At 37.5% G+C, this 10,568-nt stretch overlaps 1 non-coding gene across 1 annotated transcript; it reads right to left on the bottom strand.

The window, feature by feature from the left end:
• Window positions 1-9,836: 9,836 nt before the first annotated feature.
• LOC118001660 lies at window positions 9,837-9,943 on the bottom strand. The gene has a single exon (XR_004676769.1). It is a non-coding gene; the product is annotated as a U6 spliceosomal RNA (small nuclear RNA).
• Between the last annotated feature and the right edge of the window lie 625 nt (window positions 9,944-10,568).

Here is a 10,568-nt window from a genome sequence, read left to right as displayed (position 1 = left end):
AGGGAACACTTCTAAATTTACTTCATGAAGCTAGCATTACCCTGATACCAAAACCAGACAAGAACACCATAAGAAAAGAAAATTACAGGCCAATATCTCTGATAAATATAAAAAAAAAAAAAAGGAAAGAAAGAAACTTGGGTTGGAAAACCAACAAGTTAAGAAAAATAAAATTCAGCATGCCAACTGCAATAGTAGATATAAGAACAGAGTGTTATCAAACAGAGAAGAGGGAATGAATTCTCTACCAATGTTTGTTCTTTTATGAAGGGGTTGCAATTTATATCATAAATAAAAGGTGTAGGATTATTCTGGTCTATGTAAACAAGGGAGAGAGCTCAGAGAGAATGAATACCTGTTGTTTGTTTATTTTTTAATGAGAAAAAGGTATGTTCTGGGGAAAGAAAGAAGTTTGGTGTGGCTATAGCATAGCGTGAAAGGAGGAAGAAAAGGAGGTAGGAAAGGACAGTGGGCAAGATTGTTATGAGATCTTATATAGTACATTAAAGAATCAGGTCATTTTCTACTGGTGTGTAGAATTTTCAGAGGTTGTAACATGTAAGCAACATCAAGAAAGTGTGTTTTGGGGGAGAATACTGGGTTTTAAAGTGGAAAATAGAACAGGATGGAAAAAATCAATGAAGACCAAGTAGGGGTTTATTACAACAGACTATAAATCAGAATATAAAAATTTAAAATACATCAACCAGGGCGCCTAGGTGGCTCAGTCGTTAAGTGTCTGCCTTCAGCTCAGGTCCTGATCCCAGGGTCCTGGAATCGAGCCCTGCATCAGGCTCCCTGCTCTGCAGGAAGCCTGCTTCTCTGTCTCCCACTCCCCCTGCTTGTGTTCCCTCTCTCGCTGTGTCTCTCTCTGTCAAATAAATAAATAAAATCTTTAAAAATAAATAAATAAAATAAAATACATCAACAATAAAAGGAATGGGAAGGAGGAAGTACATTTAAGCAGCATTTGGGAAGTAAAATCTACAAAACTCAGTGACTGGAAGACTATAAAAGGGAGAGGAAGTGAGAAAGGAACCAAAGTATACTAGTGACTTTTTCTTGGGGTTATATGCTAATGATGAGGCTAACAATAGATAAAAATAGGAGGAAAAGGCATTTGGGTAGGAAAGACATCGGCGAACTTAATTCTGGCATTTTATCCCTTTGGAAGATCTTGGCATAGCTCTTAAGAAGACAATGGTATATACTAACTCAGAGCCTGGAGAAAAACATGGTCTAGCCGAGGGGCCTGGGTGGCTCAGTCGTCAAGCGTCTGCCTTCAGCTCAGGTCATGATCCCAGGGTCCTGGGATCAAGCCCCGCATCGGGCTCCCTGCTCCGCGGGAAGCCTGCTTCTCCCTCTCCCCCTCCCCCTGCTTGTGTTCCCTCTCTCGCTGTGTCTCTCTCTGCCAAATAAATAAATAAAATCTTAAAAAAACAAAAAAACCTTAAAAAACAAAAACAAACAAAAACATGGTCTAGCCAAGAGGATTCAGAAGTCATTAACACACACAAGTGGGCACTGAGGCTGAATGCCTCATATCACTCAGAAATTGATAGAAAGGAGACCCGAGTCCAAAATCCTGTAGACCATCAATATTTGGAGAACGTGTGGAAGAAAATAATTCTGCCAACCACACTGAGAAAGAACTATGAGAGAGACAGGACAGAGTAATGTCACAAGTGAAGTTTTATCAGAGAATTGAGAGGAAACGTGTCCCAGTCAAGATCTGCTGCTGTTCAGTTTTCCCAGACATGATACATGTTACTACCTTTCCCAATGCAAAGTTAAAAACACAATAATTCATTCAAAAGGAGGGTTTGCCAGAAACCTATTGACTTGCTTTTATTCCTTTCTGAAGGGACTGATAATTACATAAAACCAGTACAAGCCTAGATGTAACAAAAACTGTCAATGTCTGACTCGGTACTGCTTGAGCTTGGCTTAAACTGTATCACAGGGGCGCCTGGGTGGCTCAGTTGGTTAAGCGACTGCCTTCAGCTCAGGTCATGGTCCCAGGGTCCTGGGATCGAGTCCCGCATCGGGCTCCCTGCTCTGCGGGGAGCCTGCTTCTCCCTCTCCCACTCCCCCTGCTTGTGTTCCCTCTCTCGTTGTGTCTCTCTCTGTCAAATAAATAAATAAAATCTTAAAAAAAACTGTATCACAGGACAGTACTAGTGAAGCTGTTAGGCAGGATGACTGGCCCCAGGCTACCTGGGTTCATAGGCTCGCTCCACCCAGTATGCAGAAGTGATCCTGGGTGTGGTACTTCCCTCTCTGCAGGTCTCCTTCTCCCACGTTAAACGATGTCATTGTTTTCCATCCGCATACAATTAGTGTATGGATTAAATGAGATGCTAAACGCCAAACATTAAAAAAGAGCTGGCACAAAGTATATGCATTGAATAAATGTTAGCTGTTATTATAAACAAAATGTTCTTTAGCTTGGCTAGGATCTCCCAAGGTGATATCAGTCAAACACACAATTCCAAATAAGACCAAAAAAAAAAAAAAAAAAGAAAAGAAATAGAAAGCCTTTGTTAAGCAAGTCAACAGGTTTCTGGCAAACCCTCCTTTTGAACGAATTATTGTGTTTTTAACCTTGCATTGGGAAAGGCAGTAACATTTGGGATGACAATGTCAATAGCAGTGGCCAAATGCTGGGTATGTGTCTTCCGAAATAATCACAGAAACTGGATAATTTTATTCTGCCCTGTAAGGAAAAATGCCAAAGAAGACTTGGTAGATAAAAATGGCAGACTATCTAAACTAAAAAACGAAATGTCTGCAACATACTATAAGAAGTCAAGAAACCCAAACTCATCAAGTTGTGCACATTAAATATGTATGTACAGTTTTTGTATATCAATACCTCAATAAAGCTGTTTTTTTTAAAAGGGAATTTGAGAGATGTACTTTCGAGCTATTTAGCACATCCTTTAATTTGATGGTAATTAATAAATACTGGAAACTGCTATTTTACTGACTTAATTTTAAAGTGGCACATTTTGCCTAAAAAACTCCTTCTGATTATTTAGAAATAATAGTTTTTATACAGAACATTTTACATATAATGCAAGGACCTCTTTATTCATCTCTCTACCTACCTACCTACATACCTATCTACTTATCTATCACCTGCCTCTACTTATATATAAATTATGCCCAGGTTCTGAGATGTTATAGGAATAGATGTGCATTTCAAAATGTCATCTCCTTACCTCAAAATATTCTTTCTGTTGACCACTTTTAATGGGCTTGACTCATAGGTGTTTCCTTGAATAGGAGTAATGTGGATGACTCAGAATTATGGGTCTGGTAATACACACAGCTGGAAAAATATAATTATTAAATCTTGGTGTGTCCAATTTAGCTCAGTGCCACTTCTTTAATTTTAAAAAATAAAATATCAAATACCTGGAGAACTAAGCTGCAAAAAACAAGAAAAATGACACATTCGCCGTCCATCAACTTTTTATACATTGAGGTTTTTAAAAGTCCTTGACACACAGGTTTTGTTTAAGTAAATAAACATGCCATTAATGTCACTGAAAACAAATTAAATAGTGAACTGAAATATACTCTAAAACATGCTATCATTTCTCTTAAAATTCTTTAATTCTTTGTTACATTATTTAAGATGTAATGAAAATAAATCTCACAATTTTCCTTTATGTATTTTTTTATATTTATTTACTCTTTAGCCACACTGGACTTTTCTGTCCTTTCTTTGATGATTATAATATGAAACATTTCACTGACATAATTTACAATTTGTTTACAATATATTTCCCTTTTTTATTATTTTGTTCCCTTTAAATTATGAAGAAAATTATTTTACATATTTTATATGGTTTTTGATAGCTTTTACTCTTGTTTTTGGCAAGTTTCTTTGTACATATCTCATATTTGTGACATTCTAAAGAGGTATGTATAAATTAATAGTTATCACTAATTTGTTATCTGTTAGAGCAATTTTTTACTTCCTGACTTATTTCTCTAATTTCTGTCTACTAGTGGTTGTTTAAGAATAGTTGTTACAGATTTTTGAACATCCAACAGCTTGATCCAACATCTCATCAACTATTTTATTCATTTGAATTTTATCTTCTTTTAGAGAAATAATAACCTGTTCTACAGAAATAGTTTTTGCAAAAGTCATATTCTTTAAACAAAATCAGTATATTTGTTAGCAATTGGAACACAGTATCACATAATATGTAGAGAATTAGACTGGAATTCAGGAGTATTTCCTTTTTCTGCCTTCACGTTGTAAATGTAGGTCATTTGCTTCTCTTTATTGGTTTTCTCATATTTCTGTCACAGTGCCCATCACTTGATAAGCGACCAAAAACACTTGCTGAATAAATGGGCACTTACCAAGCAACTAGTGACAGAAGGGACAGAAGTGCAACCTACGTGGATCCATCTCCTAAAACCCTCCTTTCCTCTATGCTTCTAATCCCTGTCAGGACAGATACACTGGTATCTGATTTAAAATAGCACATTCCAGGATGCCGGGGTGGTTCAGTTGGTTAAGCGTCTGCCTTCAGCTCAGGTCATGATCCCAGGGTCCTGGAATCGAGTTCCGCATCAGGCTCCTTGCTCAGCAGGGAGGCTGCTTCTCCCTCTGCTTGCTGCCCTCCCTGCTTGTTTGCTCTTTCTCTCTCTCTCTGACAAATAAAATCTTTAATAAAATAAAATAGCACATTCCTTGTGAATATACATCTGCAAGACTATACTGACATACTTTTTCTAGGCAACCCTGAGTCCAGAGGAGAAAAGAAGTGAGATTAAAATTGAAAGACATAGGTCAGTTCCCTTGTTCCACAATGTGCTTTTGCATATGTGTCTCAGTGTCTGCTCCATAAATGAGGCTAGCTCTCTCACAGTATGTGCGTCTGTGTGTGTCCATGTTTTTTTTTTTAACACATAATATATAAAAAGGATTTTGTCAAATCTAGATCTCTATAAATACGAGTTGTGATCACAAATAATGTGTTGTGACATTATCCAAAAAAGACCTGATGGGAAGGAAGGCAACGTTCTTAAAAATGGCTTTCTTTGTTTTCCCTTCCTCACCTCTATCCTCTGCCTCTTCCTGAAAAGAAAGGCTGTTGATTGTGAAGTCATGTCACAGGAAACCGTGGCAAGAAGATTTGAGTGAGGAGCTTTGAGAAAGGACTGAATCAAATTATGAGGCAGCAATTAGTCAAATACAGAGCAAGGGGGCACTCTGATAGATGAAAACTCTTCAGAAACAAGCCTAAACTCCTTAACCAGTCATGTCAGCTTGTTTATAACCCTCAATATTTTCAATACAATGAGAAAGAAAAAGGAGAATGTACAAGTAAAATGGATCAAAGGATGGAGAGTTTGGGGGAAACATCATGTTGCTTCTCCTGCCACTTAAAAAGAGGTTAAATTCTACAAAAATCAGGAGCACCACTTCATTATGCTTTGTGGTTTGTCTGAACAAGAGGCCAGGTTCCCTGGGCGTAGACAGATGTCGAAGTGTCCTGAGAAACAGCTATAATCTTCAACATAGTCAGTTAAACCACTATGGCTCCATTTCATAATGATAACAATGACATTTCACAGAGATATTTTTGACAAGTGACCCTGCCAGCTTTAAGTATTTCAGGTTGGTCAATTTTATGCCACCTGAATTTCAAAGAAAAGCTCTCTTTCTAAAAAAAATCGTAAATGATCATCTTTAGATTCCACTTAATTTACCTGGCATACAACTAGATTTAGTTGCAGTTCAGAATGATGCTTGGTTCCTCTTTGACCAATTTAGAGGAAACAAACAGTCCTTTGCTGAAGTCAAATCAGGACAGATAATTATGCATAACAATACCCAGCATTTGTAAAGTACCATGCTTTGAAGTTTATGATTTTCTCAGTGTTTTCAATATACATTATTTCCTTTGATCCTGCCCCCATTACATGCAGAGGGGAAGTCATGTATCATTCTATTTTACTGATAAGTGGAACTGAGACTTAACAGATTTCACAACTGTCAACTTTGTCAAGGAGTACTAAACCAGTAACCAGTCACAAAATTCAGCCATATCAGAATTGGGCTTCCAGTCTTTAACTTTGTATATTAATTTGCTCCCTAAATGAGAATCATGACATGTATTTGGTATGTGAAGGTGGGCTTCTGGTTTGCTGCAGGTGTTCCAAGTGGTTTCCCTGCTTGCACACTAATCCTCTGTGGGCTAGTCTCCACAGTGTGGCCAGGGAAGTCCTTAAAACACAGATTTAATCATGTCCCTCTCTCCTACCCCAGGACCTCCAATAGCTGCCATGATTTCTAAAAGCGAATCTACAGTTCTCATTCTGACCTTTGAAGCCCTCCAGGACCTAGCTTCAAGGACCTTTCTTTTAATTCCTCATGCCAAGGCAGCCACATTTGCTTCTTTCCCAAAGACATTAATGGCACGCTAACCTTGGGCTTTTGTATGCAATACTCTCCTTCCAGACACAAATACAATTTGTGCTTCCAAATTTACTCCTCCAATTTTGTATGGTTGATTTAGGTCTCTGTTTACTCTCAACTCCTCAGAGAGACCCTCTATCTCTAAAGAGCACACCACATCCACAGTCACCATTTATGTCCTTACCATCTATATTCTTAGCACCTGGAAGAGTGCCCACCAATAGTAAATCTCAGCAAATTATGTGTTAAATGAAAAATAAATAAATGAATGGATGAATCCAGTTGAGAGGGAAGAGATATGGCAAGGTTGGGTTTTTGTCCATGGTAGGCTGTTCATACGGAAATATTCATAAGTGTATTGGAGGTGTGAATAACTACCTGTTTTGGAAGCACTTTCTTTTTTTTTTTTTTTTAAGATTTTATTTATTTATTTGAGAGAGAGAGAGAGAGTACAAGTAGGAAGAGCAGCAGGCAGAGGGAGAGGGAGAAGCAGAATCTCGCTGAGCAGGGAGCCCGACATGGGGCTTGATCCCAGGACCCTGGGATCATGACCTGAGCTGAAGGCAGCCACTTAACTGACTGAGACACCCAGGCACCCCGGAAGCACTTTCTTTCCAAGAGATTTCTAACTCTCTGGTTATTTAGGCAGTTTAAAATGGCACATGTTAAATTCTGGCTCTAAAAAAAGTTTAAAGATGAGGATTATAGTTCATAAGAAATTAGTTCATATAAATAGTGTTTATAACCAAAAAGCACAGTTTTTCAACATCTGTTCTTCAATCCACTAGCTTGAACTAAAATACTAACACCATGGTAGCAAAGGCATGCTTTGCAACACTGGCCACATATTTTATCCAGTCGAAATTCAATTTTAATTATTAGTTTCTTCATTTATTGAACGTATTCATTTATTTGATCAAGTTCACCTCTACAGTTTAAATTGCAGCATTTCACCCACATACATTTTGTTTAAAGGAGAACATGTTACTTGCTGGAGACAAATACGTAATCCTCCTTAAAGTGGATTAAGCCTCATTATATTGAACACATGGAAAATCTTTCTAGGCAAATGCTTTAGGAAAAAAAAAAATGATCTTTTCAGCATGCATGAAAACTTAAAGCTTTTTCTTTTTTTCCTACACACATTCTATTTCACGGATTTAGAAAAAAAAAAGTTCTAAAAATGATCATTGCTTCTAACCATAAAATGAGCTCTAAGTTTCTTGTACCTGCATAGAGGAAGGAAGAACAGAGTATATCATGCTTAGATCATCGGCAATAAGAAGGAAAGGAAGAAACTTCCGAGCAAAAAGTTCCTCTCACCACATTTTTAATGGTCCAACCCTGGCTCTTATGTGTCACAGAATTTGGTCTTTCGTTTCCTCTATATCAACCCAACAAATTTTCAATAGCATCTAAGTTTGATTTTAGTGCTTTACAGCCTAGGGACTGCTGTCACAAAAAACTGTCCCATGGGTTCTTCACAATCACCCAGTAAGGCAGGTGTTAATATTTATACCTTTTTTTACATTCAATAAGCCTGAGGCTCAATGAATGGTATAGTCAAAAACCAAAGCAAGGGCATTTGATTCTGCAGCTCATTCTTTTTCCATTAAATCATGCTGTTTCTTTGATTTCTAAGATATAAAATTGCTCTGGTCATTTACCTAGCTATTCTCTCAAGCTTTCTGAGTTCAGAGCAATATTAAAAGATATTCAATAATCCTTCCCCATAATTGTCAGAGACTTCTAGCTACAAAAAGTATCACAGCTCTACATCTCAAGTAATACAGTAGATCTTGGGAGTTTTTAATGTCTTGATACCAGGAAAAAAATAAATTAACAAGCAAATCTGCTGCTATACTTATTCTTTTTCTCTGTTTGACATTAAATTGGACCCACTTAAAATCTCAGTTCCTAAACAAGGATTGACAGTAATCTCAGGTCAATACAGGCTGTTGTTTTCACAGAGTGTAAGGAATGTTTTAGCTGCCTGCCTTTCAGGCTGTTGGCACTTTAAATACGGCTAGCATACATGATGTGTTTTGGGTTTAATTTAAAAGGATATTATCTTTTGATTCTGTCATTTATAGAAACAGAAATTGCAGAAACCCCTGGTAAGGGAAATTATTTCATAATTGTTTTATTTATTTATTTGTAAGAGCGAGAGAGAGCGTGCACAAGTAGGGGGAAGCATGCAGGTGAGCCTGGTGAGCAGGGAGCCTGATGTGGGACTCAGTTCTAGGACCCTGGGATCATGATCTGAGCCAAAGGCAGATGCTTAACCAACTGAGCCACCCAGGCGTCCCTCATAATTGTTTTAATGCTCATTTTCCTACCTGTGAATAATTACTTATCCAAAGTCACCATATCAGAAGACTTCTAGTACTTAGTCATATCCAATTCTCTTCCCCTCCTGGGCTCACACAAGGCTGAGACTTCCTACCATATCACTATTTTTGGATAATGGTTTGTGAGAAGAAATTATGAAGTATTTAATTGCTGGTCTGAGACCCTTCAGTGCTCTTTCCCATGCCTCAGCAACTAAGGAGACATCAAGTTCCAGATGGTGTAGCTGCAAGACAGGGAAGCTTTATAGCCAGGGTCCCCATGTGAAGAAGGACACCCTGCCAAACCATATGAGCCATGTAAGCAAGAGTGAGAAATTTTTGGGGGGTAAGCTACTGAGATTTGGGGCTGTTTTGTTACTGCCTATCCTAATTAAAAATCCTAAAAGTCAAAAGAGCAAAGGAATTGGATTCGGAAGATCTGGATGACATCCAACTTAATAACTTTGTCAACTTGGGTAAGTCACTTAAATTTGTTGAGTTTCAAATGCTTCCTTTCTAAGATAGAGATGATAAAAATATTCCCTATCTACTTGAAAGAGTGGCTATGAAGATCAAATTGCATGGTGTAGGTTGAGTCACTCTACAATTTATTTTCATAAATGTGGCATATTTTTTACTTCTTTGATATTGTGATTTTCTGATTAAGGGAATTTATTTTCCTCATCTCCTATGTTCCATCTCCATAGAAAAAGTAGACAAGAAGACCAAAGTTAGGGTGTAGGAGTGAAGAGGATGCCACTCTTTGTTTGTTTTAATCTATTATTATAGGCATACTGTGGCTCTGGTAATTAAATTCAAGATTTCTTAGAATCGGGTATTTCAGATTCAAGTTCATGTCCATGACATCCAGCTGTATCAAATTTGTCTGTATGTTTTTCCTCTTTAGCTTTGAGCATCAGAAAACTAAGACACCCTCTTTCATTTCTTTTAGCACAATGTAGGCTACAAAGTAAACTATGTGTTCAGAGAGCATCAAACCAGTTTCTATTATTTCTTAGATTCTTTTTTTTTATGCTTTAAAATATTTGTTTAGCCGAAAAAATATGGAACATTTAACGAAATTGTGTGTCACCCTTGTGCAGGGGCCGTTGTAATCTTCTCTGTATCATTCCAATTTTAGTATATGTGCTGCCAAAGTGAGCACTATTTCTTGGATTCTTAAATCTGATTGCCCAGTCCAACAAAACAAAAAGACGAGCAAAGCCAGTAGGCATTTATTGGACATCTCTTTTACTGATTGGGCACAACAGAGGAGAGAAATCAACATGCAATTAACTTTCTACATTTTGAGCTATGAAATTTGACCACGTTTTGTTTCCTCCTCACATAAAAGATGATGGGGATATGGTGTGACCCTTCAAGTTATCACCTGATCTCTCCACTGAGTAAGCAAAACAGTGCAGTCATTAGAGAGACACTCTAGGTAGTGACTAAAAGTCGGCTCTCTCAAGCCAGACTGAATTCCAGCTTTACTGCTAAGTTACTTTGAGCATGCAACTTCTTTATGCCCCCATTTTTTAATCCATAAAGGGGATATAGTAATAGCACATTATTTACACAGTTTTAAAAGTTAGTGAGCTAATATATGTAGTGTTTAGAAAAAGGCCCATGACCTAGTGAACACTGTATGGCTTATTTAATACTGTCTCCTTGTAATCAAACTCCAAGCTATTCTAACACAATTTGAAGGAATGGGATGCTCTAAAAGATGGGGGTAGTTTGTGGGAAGAGAGAAAACTGGTTTTTTTTAGCAATTTTCATGAACACGC

Source organism: Mirounga leonina, unplaced genomic scaffold (genome assembly GCF_011800145.1).
Source record: "Mirounga leonina isolate KUSES-001 unplaced genomic scaffold, KU_Mleo_1.0 Mir_53, whole genome shotgun sequence".
NCBI classification, from domain to species: domain Eukaryota; kingdom Metazoa; phylum Chordata; class Mammalia; order Carnivora; family Phocidae; genus Mirounga; species Mirounga leonina.
This window is presented reverse-complemented; position numbering and strand designations above follow the sequence as displayed.